Here is a 13093-nt window from a genome sequence, read left to right on the forward strand (position 1 = left end):
TGCTATGAAGAGCGAATATAGAGCATTAAAAACATCTAACAGAGGAACCTAAGTAGGGGGTATCCCTCAATAAATGGTGTTTCATCTCAGATCTGGCTGGTGAGCAGGTATTGACTGGGCAAAGGCAGGCATGTGGAGAAAGGAGAGAGAAGCACTTTCCAGACAAGGGGAAAAGCATGTGCCAAGGCCCTGCAGAGAAAGGAGGCTCTGGAGGATTGTTAGCAGATCTGAAGGAATCTGTTCTTACTCACCACTGAATATTCAGGCCTGGGACAATAGGCACTCAATATTTATTGAACTAAGGAAGGTCCGTTGAGGAGGTGGGGCTTGGCTTGAGGTGCGCCAGACCGTGCAAGTCCTTCTAAGGCTGTGTCAGGAGTTTGGATTTTATTCCAAGGGCCATGGGAAGCTGCTGAAGGCTGCGAAATGGGGTGGAAACGGTGACACGGTCAGACTGGCATTTTTATTAGACCACTCTTGCTCTTGGCTGGGAAACCGGTAGAGGCTTGATTGTAAACTGGGAGACCAGGGAAGGAGTGATTGCTGGGGTCCAGATAGGAGATGATACAGGCTTAGCCTCTGGAAATAGAGATGGGGAGAAATATGCAACATTCATTTGCTTATTTTTTCAAGAAACATTGAGCCCCTAGTATGTGCGAGGTACACAGGTGCTGGAGACTTCCAGTGAGTAAAAACTGACATGGTCCTTATCCCCATGGAACTTACAGTCTGGTAGAAAAAAACAGGCATTATTTAAATAATACTGCAAATAGATCAACAATTGCAGCTATGACAAATATGTGAAGGAGAAGTATGTAGTGCTAGGAGTCAGTCATAAGAGATCTGACCTGGTCAGGGAGGTCCTGGAGGGTGTCCCTGAGAAAGCAATACTGGAGCCTCAGTCTGAAGGAGTAGCAGTTAACAAGGCAGAAGGACAGCATTCCAGGCAGAGGAAGAAACAGCATGTGCAAAGGCCCTGTGACAAACACGGCCCATGTAGTTGGAACAAAGACAGTGTTAAAGCACGTAGTGCCAGAGTTGTAGGAAGGACCAGGCCATGCAGGCTCCTGTGGGCCATGCTGAGAGTTTAGTCTGTAGTGCAAGAGCACTAGGAAGCATGAGAAAGATTTCAGCAGGTGAGCAACATGATCAGATTAATTATTTGAGATTAGCAGGGCTACCACCTGGTGAAGGGATTGAGAGATGAGGGGAAGGGACAGTAGGGAGTTGAGACAAGAACACCAACTCTGATAAGAGAGGATGGGCAACTGGCCAGTGAGAGGTGGAAACCGGGACATGAGAAGTGAAAAAAATGGATTGGCCATGGGGAATGAAAAATAAAGGTGTCAAGGATGATTCTAAGCTTTCCAGGTTAATAAGCAGATGGATACTGGTCTCTTCGTTGAGAGAGGGAACTCAGGAAGAAAGCCAGGTTTAGGGGTACAGATCACGAATTTGACTTGGCAGTGGGTGGATAACAATTTCCTTCTTTCTTTCTTTCTTTCTTTTTATTTTATTTATTTATTTGACAGAGATCACAAGTAGGCAGAGAGGCAGGCAGAGAGAGAGAGAGGGAAGCAGGCTTCCCACTGAGCAGAGAGCCGGATGCGGGGCTTGATCCCAGGACCCTGAGATCATGACCTGACCCAAAGGCAGAGGCTTCACCCACTGAGTCACCCAGGCACCCCTGGATAACAATTTCTTGTACAGGTCCACCTCTCAAGGAGATGGGTCTGATCCCACCGGTTCGGTGGGAGGAGCCAGGAAGGCGGGGCGGGGGGGGGGGGGTGTTGGGGAAGTTCCCACGGGGAACAGTGTTCACCAGCCCGGGGTCTGGTCCTCTGACACCTCAGGGCTTTTCCGGGAAGTCCTGGGCCAGGGCAGGAACCGACCCAGGCTGCAGGGAGGCCGGCCTCCTGGTCTCTTTCCTGGTTTCCCGTCGGAGACTTGGGAATGTCCGGTCAGCTCTGGGCCCTGCGGGAGCCTGAGAATGCAGGGGGTTGGCAGCAGCCCTCCGCCCTGGATAGCCCTCCCTTTCTCCAACAGGGCCATAGAAGGCAGGGCCTGAAGGAGGCAACCAGTGCCCTTTCCTCCGCGTCCCTCCAGGAGCCGCCAACGCTCCTGAACCCCGGCTTTCGCACAAAACTGCCCCCAACACACACCATTTCTTTCCCAGGGCTTCCCAGCTCCACGGCTCCGGTCTGGGAGGGCCTCCTTCAAAGGAGCAATCCTTTCACCCCCAGGCCCGGCCCTGGCCTCCCCAGGAACGGACATCGCGCGCCCCCTCCCGGTGAAACGAGCACACGGGCAAGCTCGGTGAGGTCAGAGCTGCCCGGACAGGACTGGACGCAGGGCTGTGGGGGTGGGGGTGAGGGTCCTGGCGGAGAGGTCGGAAAGGGTGTGTCCAGGCCTGGCCAGTGAGTCCCTCTGTAGCCCTGAGCAATACCCTCAAGGTCTGGGAGCTCCAATTCCTCTCCTGCTCATTAGGGCTAGTGACATGGGTGAGATGTTCCTTGCGGTGACACGTGGCAAAAAAGAGTTTTGTTAGCTGCAAGACCTCCTCTCCACCTTGAGGGTCCTTGACACCCTGGAGCAGCTCTACCTCACCTCCTGGGTGCTCCCAGCCCCCTCCTGAAAGCACTTAACTTCGAGACAGCCATGTTAGAGATATCTGATGCAGCCAGAACGCTGGGCACTCACGCATCCGTGGGTTCCAGTCCTTACCTCCACCGGGCTCAGCCTAGAATTGGCGACATGTAATACAAGGTAAGAGGTCAGGGACAGAATCAGGCACAGGGTCCTATGGGAATATAAAGGAGAAGTACTTGATCCAGACTCAAAGAGGGAGAGAATGTCAGGAGAAGCTTCTTGGGAAGGTCCTTTAAATTAAGGGTTGAGAAATTAAATGACTCCAAAGCGCAGCTCCTGGCATTCTGCTGTAGTCCACAGTTACCGGGAGGGAAATGGATGTCCGTATTGCTGGGAGTGGCCTACCAAGTGTGGGATGATGGTAGGGGCGTCTGCCCTACTTAGAGATGGGTAACAAAGATGCATTGTCTGTAGAGAATTTGAGAATCATAATAAAAACAGGGGTGCTTGGGTGGCTCAGTTGGTTAAGTATCTGACTCTTGGTTTCATCTCAGGTTATGATCTCAGAGTTGTGAGATCAAGCCCCTCTTGGGGCTCTGGGCTGGGCATGGGACCTGCTAAAGAGTCTCTGTCTCAAAAAAAAAAAAAAAAAAAAGGCTAAAACTTGGGCAGCTTTTTTATTATTACCATCCATCAGCAATTTTATTTTTTTGTTTTTAAAGATTTTATTTCTTTATTTGACAGAGAGAGAGAGAGAGAGACAGCAAAAGAGGGAATATAAGCAGGGGGAGCAGGAGAGGGAGAAGCAGGCTTCCTGCCGAGCAGAGAGCCTGATGTGGGGGCTCCATCCCAGGACCCTGAGACCATGACCTGAGCTGAAGGCAGTCACTTAATGACTGAGCGACCCAGGCACCCCACCCATCGGCAATTTTAAACAATATCAGTTTAAAAACGCTTCTTCTCCCCCCAAAATGCTTCTCCCCCCCCAAAAAAATATTTTATTAGCCTAAGTTCTAAATAGTTGCTACAGGGCGCCTGGCTGCCTCAGTAGGTAGAGCGTGCAACTCTTGATCTTGGGGTTGTGAGTTTGAGCCCCATGCTGGGTGGGGAGATTACTAAAAAAAAATCTTTAGATAGTTGCTATAGACACCGTTGAGTTTTAGTAATATTTATATTAGCTTCCAATGACCACAACTTATTACTTACCTTTGAATAAACCTTGTGTTCTACATGGAAGTTAATTAGGAGAAATCTCACTTAAATAGTTGTCTCTTGACACACAGACGCACATGTGGACATTCACTTTGAAATCGCTCAAGCTTGCTTTGGGCTTGATTGGTGTTTCCAACTCTGTGACACTACGTGTTCTGAGCTTATTTTTTAAAAAGATATTATTTATTTATTTATTTATTTGACAGAGAGAGATAGTGAGAGAGAGAGAGCACAAGCAGGGGCAGCGGCAGAGGGAGAGGGAGAAGCAGGCTCCTCACTGAGCAGGGAGCCTGATGTGGGGCTCGATCCCAAAACCTTGGGATCATGACCTGAGCTGAAGGTAGATGTTTAATGGCTGAGCCACCAGGGTGCCCCTATTTCTGAGTTTAAACAGTAGTTTCAGAATGAATGACGATAGTCATCGGAAGGGCAAAGAAACAGAACCTGTTACTTCAATTCTGTCATTCTATGTGATCACTTGTGCTAATAATTTACATATTAAAAGTTTAAAAAAGTTTTTTAAGTAGGTTCCACACCCAACATGGGGCTTGAACTCAAAATCTTGAGATTTAAAGTTGTGTGCTGGGGTGCCTGGGTGGCTCAGTGGGTTAAGCCTCTACCTTTGGCTCAGGTCATGATCTCAGGGGCCTTGGGATCGAGCCCCACATCAGGCTCTCTGCTTGGCAAGGAACTTGCTTCCCTCCACCTCTCTCTGCCTGCCTCTCTGCCTACTTGTGATCCTTCTTTCTCTGTCAAATAAATAAATAAAATCTTTTAAAGAAAGGATTCTTTCTTTCTTTTAAAAAATATTTATTTATTTATTTGAGAGCAAAAGAGACAGAGAGACAGAGAGAGTACAAGCAGGGGGAGAGACAGAGGCAGAGGGAGAGGGAGAAGCAGACTCCCCTCTGAGCTGGGAGCTGGACATGGGACTTGATCCCAGGACCTGAAGATCATGACCTCAGCCAAAGGCAGATGCTTAACCATCTGAGCCACCCAGGTGCCCCCAAAATTTTATTGTTAAGTAATCTCTACACCCAACGTGGGGCTTGAATTTACCACCCTGAGATTAAGAGTTGCACGCTCCACTGACTGAACCAGGCAGGTGTCTCTAAACTTGTCCATATATTATTAAAACTCAACAATAAATAGACTTTTGTGTTTAACAGTGGACACCATAAGGTATAATATTTTTGTTTGGAAAGTGCAAATTTAGGGGCACCTGGGGGGCTCAGTTAAGTGTCTGCCTTCAGCTCAGGTCATGATCTCCAGGTCAAGGGATCCAACCCCACATGGGGCTCCCTGCTCAGGGGGAGTCTGCTTCTTCCTCTCCCTCTGACCCTCCCCCCATTCATGTTCTTGCTCACTCTCTTTCAAATAAATAAGATCTTTTTTAAAAAGTACAGATTTATTCAAACAAAAAATTTTTTGTCAAATTTAAATAGTATTGTAAAAGAGTTATCTTCTTTATTTTTTTCAACCTTTAAAATGATTTTATTTATTTATTTGAGAGAGAGAGTAGGAGCTTGTTGGGGGGGGACAGAGGGAGAGGGAGAGAAACAGACTCTCCTTGAGCGGGGAGCCCCACGTGGGACTGGATCCCAGGATCTGGAGATCATGAACTGAGCAGAAGCAGACGCTTAATTGACTGAGCCACCAGGGCCCCCTCAGTTTTTTCATTGTGGTAAAGTTTACATAACAGAATGAACCATTTTTGTAAGTGCGGAGTTTTGTGGCATTCAAAATGTTCCCATCACTGTGCAACCACCACTATTCATCTCTAGAATTGTTCATCTTCCCGAATGGAAATTTGATCTCACCCACTTCCAGGGCTCAAGCTCCTGTTTTGGTGAGAGGCTGTATAGTGTGGTGAAGAGCATGGATCCTGGTTAGACTGCTGGGGATCGGCCCCACACTCAGTCACTTAGTAGTTGTGTAACCTTGGTTATGGTAACTAACTCCTCTCCCCTGGTCTGTAAAATGGCAAGAGCGAAGATGCGTAGCTCACGGGGTGCTGGGAGGAACCAATAAGTTAGTGTATGTAGAGAGCTTAGAAAAATGTCTGATGCTTGGTCAGTGCTCAGTAAAGTCTCAATAAAGATGGAGTTTTTATTGCCATCTTTATACCGATGGCTCCCAAATGCGGTCCTCCAGTCCAGACTTCTTTCCCTAGCTTGACAGCCTACGTATCTGTCTGCTGGACATCCTGGCTTGGGTGCTTTGCAAGTACCACTGATTCAACGAGTTCCAAAGTGAACTCAGTCGGGTGCCTGGGTGGCTCAGTGGATTAAACATCTGACTGTGGATCTCAGCTCAGGTCTTGATTTCAGGGTCATGAGTTCAAGCCCTGTGTGGGGCTCCATGCTGGGCGTGGTACCTAATTTAAAAAAAAAATAATGAAGTCAGAAACACCATCCTAGTGAGGCACCTGGGTGGCTCAGTCATTAAGTGTCTGCCTTCCACTCAGGTCATGATCCCAGGCTCAGGGGATCGAGCCCCGCATCAGGCTCCCTGCTCTGTGGGAAGCCTGCTTCTCCCTCTCCCACTCCCCCTGCTTCTGTTCCCTCTCTCGCTGTGTGTCTCTCTCTGTCAAATAAATAAATAGAATCTTAAAAAAAAAAAAAAAGGAAAAGAAAGAAAAAAGAAACACCGTCCTAGAGAACATCGCCAAGATCTGATAGTCTGTGAAGCCAGAAGTTACCTCAGAAGTCACTCCTCACACTGCCTCACCTCTGCAATATCTCTGACTCTGTCCCCAATGCCCTCACAAGAGCCCAGGCCATCCTGGAAAGGATAGCAAGGCTGTTCCTCCAATCTAGTCTCTGCCCAGCAGCCACAAATTCACCCACACACTTCCCTCCTTAAATGCCTTCCAGGCCTCATCGCCCTCAGGATAAAATGCACACTGCGGCAGAGTGACTTCCTGGGGTGGCCATGTGGCCCTCCTGTTCTTCCCTCTCTGTGTTCCCATTACCTTGCGTTTGTGATTCTTCGGAGTGTTTCAGAGCCTTTTTCTAAACCATTTTTTTTTTAAAAGATTTTATTTATTTGACAGACAGAGATCACAAGTAGACAGAGAGACAGGCAGAGAGAGAGGAGGAAGCAGGCTCCCCGCCGAGCAGGGAGCCCGATGTGGGGCTCGATCCCAGGACCCCGGGACCATGACCCGAGCCGAAGGCAGAGGCTTTAACCCACTGAGCCACCCAGGTGCCCCATCTAAACCATTTTTTTGGCCTGGGACCCTCTCCCCTGCCCGGCCCTAGGGGCCCCCCATCAAGGTTTGTGGGCGGCTATTCAACTCTTAAACACTGCCTTTTCCAGATGGCCTCCTTTGACCCCAGAGCTATGTACCTACCCTAGCACAACAGATGCTTTATTTTAACTATTTGTCTATTAGAGGCTCTTCTGCCAGAACTTGAGCCACAGGAATATTTCAGTTCTGTCCTTCCTAGTCCCCAGTGCCTGGCACACAGTTGATGCTGTCTGTGTGCAGCGAATGTCCGACAGAGAGAAACATGAGCAAGAGCATGGAAGCCAGAACAGTCGGGGGAGTGAGAAACGGAGACTAATAGGCAGGTCATGTTTCTCTGGTGCAGTGTGAGACAGGCAGGAAGGTTGCCAAGAGTCCCGGAAGCTGGACAGGAATCAAGCACGGAGCGCCGCGTATCCTGACTGGCTGGGAAGTTCGTTCTTTCTCCTATGGCACAGAAAAGCATGGAAGGGTTCTAAGTCTGAGGATAGCATGACTGGAGGTAACACACCAGCTGCCCACAGGATGGAGGCAGGTGGACAAGACTGGAGGCAGGAAGACAGTTATGAGTCTGTGGCAGCAAGATATCTCCGGAAGGAAACTGAGGAAGGGAACCAGATGGTCAAGGGACAGGGGTGGAAAAGATAGTTCATCACAGGTTCTTTGTACCTATGGAAAATTTGAAGCATGGGACTGCACCAGTTGGTCAAAATATAATTTTATTTATTTTTTATTTTTTTCATTAAAATATTTTATTTATTCATTTAAGACAGAGAGAGAGACAGCATGAGCAGGAAGAAAGGCAGATGGAGAGGGAGAGGCAGGCTCCCCATTGAGCAGGGAGTCCCATGCAGGACTCAGTCCTAGGACTCTGGGATCATGACCTGGGCTGAAGGCAGATGCTTAACCAACAGAGTCACCCAGGTGTCTCTTATTTTATTTTTTGAAAGATTTTATGTGTTTATTTGAGAGGGAGAGAGACAGAGACAGAGAAAGCACGTATGTGAGCAGTGAGCAGGGGGAGGGAGAAGCAGACTCTCGGCCAAACAGGGATCCCAAATGTGGGTCTCCATCCCAGGACCCTGGGATCATGACCTGAGCTGAAGGTAGATGTTTATCCAAGTGAGCCACCCAGGTGCCCCAAAAATATCATTTAAAAGAGTGAACAAAATGAGTATGTTTAATAATCTAGGCAAATGGCACCTGGGTGGCTCAGTTGGTTAAGCATCTGACTCTTGATTTCAGTCCAGGTCATGAGTTCAAGCCCTACACTGGACTGTGTGCTGGGCCTTGTGCCTACTTCAAAAAAGAAGAAGAAGAAGAAGGAGAAGAAGAAGAAGAAGAAGAAGAAGAAGAAGAAAGAAAGAAAGAATCTAGGCAAGATATGATATCTATAAGATTTAATTTCTTTTGTATTGTAAACCAATGCTGACTCTTTAAAGAAAATGAGATGATATATAAAAGTAAAAATAATAAAAAATAGAATCCCCTGTAGTTTTTTCTACCGAAAAGTGAGCAGTGATAGAAACACTCCCTTTTTCCCCACCTAAAGCTGCTGGAAGATAATCTGGATGAAGGCTGGAGGAGAGGCCCATCCCCTGGTGGGCTTGCTGAACTGAATAAATCAAAATACAGGACCCCTGTTAAAGTAGAATTTCAGATAAAAAATGAATAATATTTCAGTATAAAAGTATGTTCTAGGGGCCCCTGGGTGGCTCAGTGGGTTAAAGCCTCTGCCTTCAGCTCAGGTCATGATCACAGGGTCCTGGGATCAAGCCCCGCATCGGGTTCTCTGCTCAGCAGGGAGCCTGCTCTCCCCTCTCTCTCTCTGCCTGCCTCTCTGCCTACTTGTGATCTCTGTCAAATAAATAAATAAAAATCTTTAAAAAAAAAAGTATGTTCTAAATATGGCAAGAACATATATTTAAAAAGTCTTTGTGGTTTCTTGAAATTTAAATTTCACTAGGCATCCTGGATTTTGTGTGGCAACCCCTAGACCCTGGTCTTTCTCCTTCCTTGGCCCATACTGCTGGTCCTTTCCCCAGTTTTTATTTTAAATCCTCATTTGGATGATTTTTACTTAAAAGGCATTCAAATTTGTTTTTAAAATTGCCTCCAGACTTTTCTGCAGGGTCCCTGGCCTCACACAGCACCGACCCTCCAGGTCCACTGGCCCAGCATATAGTGGACTGGGCCCATGGGGTCGCCAGGTGAAGTGAATGAAGGAACCAGGGCAAAGGCATGGAACCAGATGCCAGGTAGCTCTGGCCAGGCATCAAGGGTTGGATCCTGGGTCCTGGGTCCTGGTGATGGGCACTGATAACTGAGCCTGGATGCTGAGCACTGGGTTATAAGCACAGGGTATCATGTCTTGGCTCTGAGTGCTGGGTTCTGGGTCCTGGAAACCAGGACCAAGGAGGAGGCTAGGCAGGAGTTCTTGGTCACTGAACAAAGGCTACCAGGCTCAGCAGCAGGCATGAGTCTGGTATCTCTCTCTGCTTAGGGTGGGGCCGGGGATGAGGAGCTGCCCAGCACCCAGCTGTTTTGTAACAGCTGCAGGACTAGGCTAGAGGGGAAATTTAAGGAGCTGGGGGTGGGGTGGGAAGAAAATGCGTCAGTGGACAGGGTAAGGCCACTTGGGCAGGCTGACTTAGGTCCCAGGCTCTAGGGGTGAGAGCAAGCTGGTGCTCAAGGTATCTCAGAGACAGACAGTGAGACCCTAGGGACAAGGGCAGGATGGGTGGTGGGTAGAGCGAGAACCTTCAGGCTCCCCGTCTTTCTACACTCCCTCTTTGCCAGCCTCCTGGCCCAGCTCCCAGGCCAAGGCAGCTGGAGTGATTAGTGTGGGCCGAGGGAGTAGGAATGCCAGAGGCTTGTCTCATGTCTCGGAACATGAGGATCTGGCTGGAGCAGATGGCACAAGTGAGATGAGGAAGAGGGGCCACGAGATAAGTAGAGATAAACGGGGTGGACAGCAGAGACAGACCAGAGAAGCAGGGCAAGACGGAGAGCAAGAGACTGAATGCCATGTAGTGAAATGGATAGTGGTGGAGGGAGGCATCGGCAGTCTCCCAGCAAGCAGACCTTCTCCTTATCTCTTCCTAGACTCAGCCAGGTCTGAGTGTCTCCCCACTGGGGCTCCTAGCCCAAGGTTTCTCAACCTCAGCCCTATTGATGTTTGGGGCGGGGTAATTCTTTGATGGGTCTTGGCGGGGTGGGGGGGCCTGTCCTGTGTCTTGTAGGATATTTACCTGCTGCTAAACCTCTCTGCCTGCCAGAGGCCACTACACCCTTTCCCCTCAAGTCATGACAACAAAAAATATCTCTAGAGATTGCCAAATGTTCCCTGGGGAAGGGTTGAATCATTATATTGTATACCTGAAACTAATATTACACTGTATGTTAACTAACTAGAATTTGAGTAAAAACTTAGAAAAAAGGGGTGCCTGGGTGGCTCAGTCGTTTAAGTTCTGCCTTCGGCTCAGGTCATGATCCCAGTGTCCTGGGATGGAGCCCCGCATCGGGCTCCCTGCTCTGCGGGGAGCCTGCTTCTCTCTCTCCCACACCCTCTACTGTGTTCCCTCTCTTGCTGTGTCTCTTTCTGTCAAATAAATAAATAAAATCTTTTTTTAAAAAAACTTAGGAAAAAAACAACTAAACGGGGCTGCTGGCTGGCTCAGTTGGTTAAGCAACGGACTCTTGATTTTAACTCAGTTCCTTATCTCAGTGAGTTCAAGCCCCATGTTGGGCTCTATGCCGGGTGTGGAGCCTACTTAGAAGTTAAAAAATAATGTTCCCTGGGGAGGAATTGCCCTGACAGTCTTCCCTGCTCCCAAGTAGATCTCTGAATGCTCGCAACTAGTGGTTTCTGGCTAATTCTGCCATCAGCCCTTGTGGCCCCTCTGGCCCCCAGCGTGGCTTCAGTTGCCTTCCTCAGGAGCCAGGGAAACTGGGAGGGTTGCTGAGACTAAAATAGCCTTGAAAAAAGTCCCTGCCTTCATGGCATTCCTGGTCCTGTCCCATCTGGAAGGCACCGCGGGTGTGCCTTAGTGTACTGAGTGGGTGTGTGCTCTTGTTTCTACAGGAGGAGTAAGAGATGAGCCCCCAACTACATCGGACTAGGTATTTGTAGCAAGTACGCATGTTATCCACAATGCTCACATGTAAACATGTCACATTTATTTCTTTCTCTGTATCACACTGTCTGCTCCAAATCCCATCCCTACCCTCGTGGCAGGCAGGCTGGCTGGAAATTTGATCATGGGGGCGCCCTGGGTGGCTCAGTGGGTTAGCCTCTGCCTTCAGCTGAGGTCATGATCCCAGAGTCCTGGGATCGAGCCCCGCATTGGGCTCTCTGCTCAGCGGGGAGCCTGCTTCTTCCTCTCTCTCTGCCTGCCTCTCTGCCTACTTGTGATCTCCGTCTGTGAAATAAATAAATAAAATCTCCAAAAAAAAAAAAAAAAGAAATTCGATTATGGTCATATTTGGGGAATCCTCTACCCAGTGGTGTGCTGGGAAATGTTTACAAAGGGTTGAACGTGGGTGGTGCTAGGAAGAGACCTAATTTATAACATTTGCCAATTGCGGTGGTATAAATCTTGCCCCCCCCACCCCCGCCGCAGCCCACTGCAAACAGCCAGCGTGATGTCACTGGCGATGTTGCTGTGAAGACGTGCAGCTGTGCAGCATGAGGCCACGTTTCCATCATACAGATGGGAATAACCCCAGGGCACAGATGATAGTAGAACACGCTGAAATGATTAGGAAGTGATGCGCTTCGAATGTTATTACCTTTTAATACAGTTTATTTAACTGCAAGTTTATATAATTTAATTTTTGATGATGTCCCCACCCCTCCTAAGCACTATGTATGTTTCCTGAGTGTGTGTCCGGTCCAGAACATTCAGGGGTGGAGACTCTAATTAGCAATTAACTTCGCTCTACCCTCATGAATCTGTCTGGCTTTGCCACAGTGGTCTTTTGCTGTGACTCCCAAGCCACCACACTCAGCAACAAGCACACCCATCCTTTCCCCAGAGATGGGGCTCTGCAGGCCCATCGGAGGTCCTGGGAGACCTGAGTGGGAGTGCGGCAAAGTTGCTATTACTCAAGGAAAGACAGCCGCGTCAGCAAAGACGCCCAGACCCTGGTTCCCTCTCTCAGGCTTGGGAAACCGCCTCCCACCTCCTCTAATGGGCCACTTCTGCCCCTCCCGAGCCTGGGAGCCCAGTGCTTGGGATAACCCAGGTCCTGGCTCCTAGAGCCCGGGCTTTGGTAAACAAAAGCCCTGGCTGAGGGATGTCTCGTGGTGCCTGGCAACCTCTGCTTTAGGCCTGGCAACCCCAAAGCCTTTAACAGCCTGGGTCCCCACCCCCAGGCCAACAGGAGGAAACCTCCCCACAGCAAGGAGACCAAAATGCAAATGACAACCTCCACTGTGCTGGCAACAACCAGCTGAGGCCCCCCAGCTAATCAAAGGGAGAGAATCCAGCTAGATTTCAAGAAAGACCTCTGAACCTGCCTAGGAGATTAAACACAGACACTGTGGGGGTAGGCAGTGTCCTCTCCAGGCTGCCCCAGCAACCACTCAAAGCTGACCTCGTCTTCCATGCTCATATAACATCCTCAGATAGCCCCCTATCAACTCAGGATGAAGTCATGTTAATAGCTGAGTGCCTGGACCCTGTAAAGTAGAAGTTGTCCTATTTGCAGATGAGAACACTGAGGCTCAGAGAGATTGAGTCCCTTAACCTGAAGGCACACAGCTAAATGAGTAGTTGAGGTTGGAATATGAACTCAAGTCTGACTCCAAAGCCTGTGTTCTTTGCACTGTGGAACCCCCATCTCTCACCCCATCTGACCCTAATATACCTCTACAGTATCCCCCCGACCACAACTTCCATCATCTCCCCATACAGGGGCTGGGGAAGCCAACAAGCATGAATTTATTGATAAATTGCCAAACAAAAACCTCGTGTTAGTTACTGGGGGCCAGACTGTAGAATATTTAATTAATTAATTTTAAAATGTTATTTATTTATT

Source organism: Enhydra lutris, unplaced genomic scaffold (genome assembly GCF_002288905.1).
Source record: "Enhydra lutris kenyoni isolate GAN:26980312 unplaced genomic scaffold, ASM228890v2 scaffoldscaffold9, whole genome shotgun sequence".
NCBI lineage: Eukaryota > Metazoa > Chordata > Mammalia > Carnivora > Mustelidae > Enhydra > Enhydra lutris.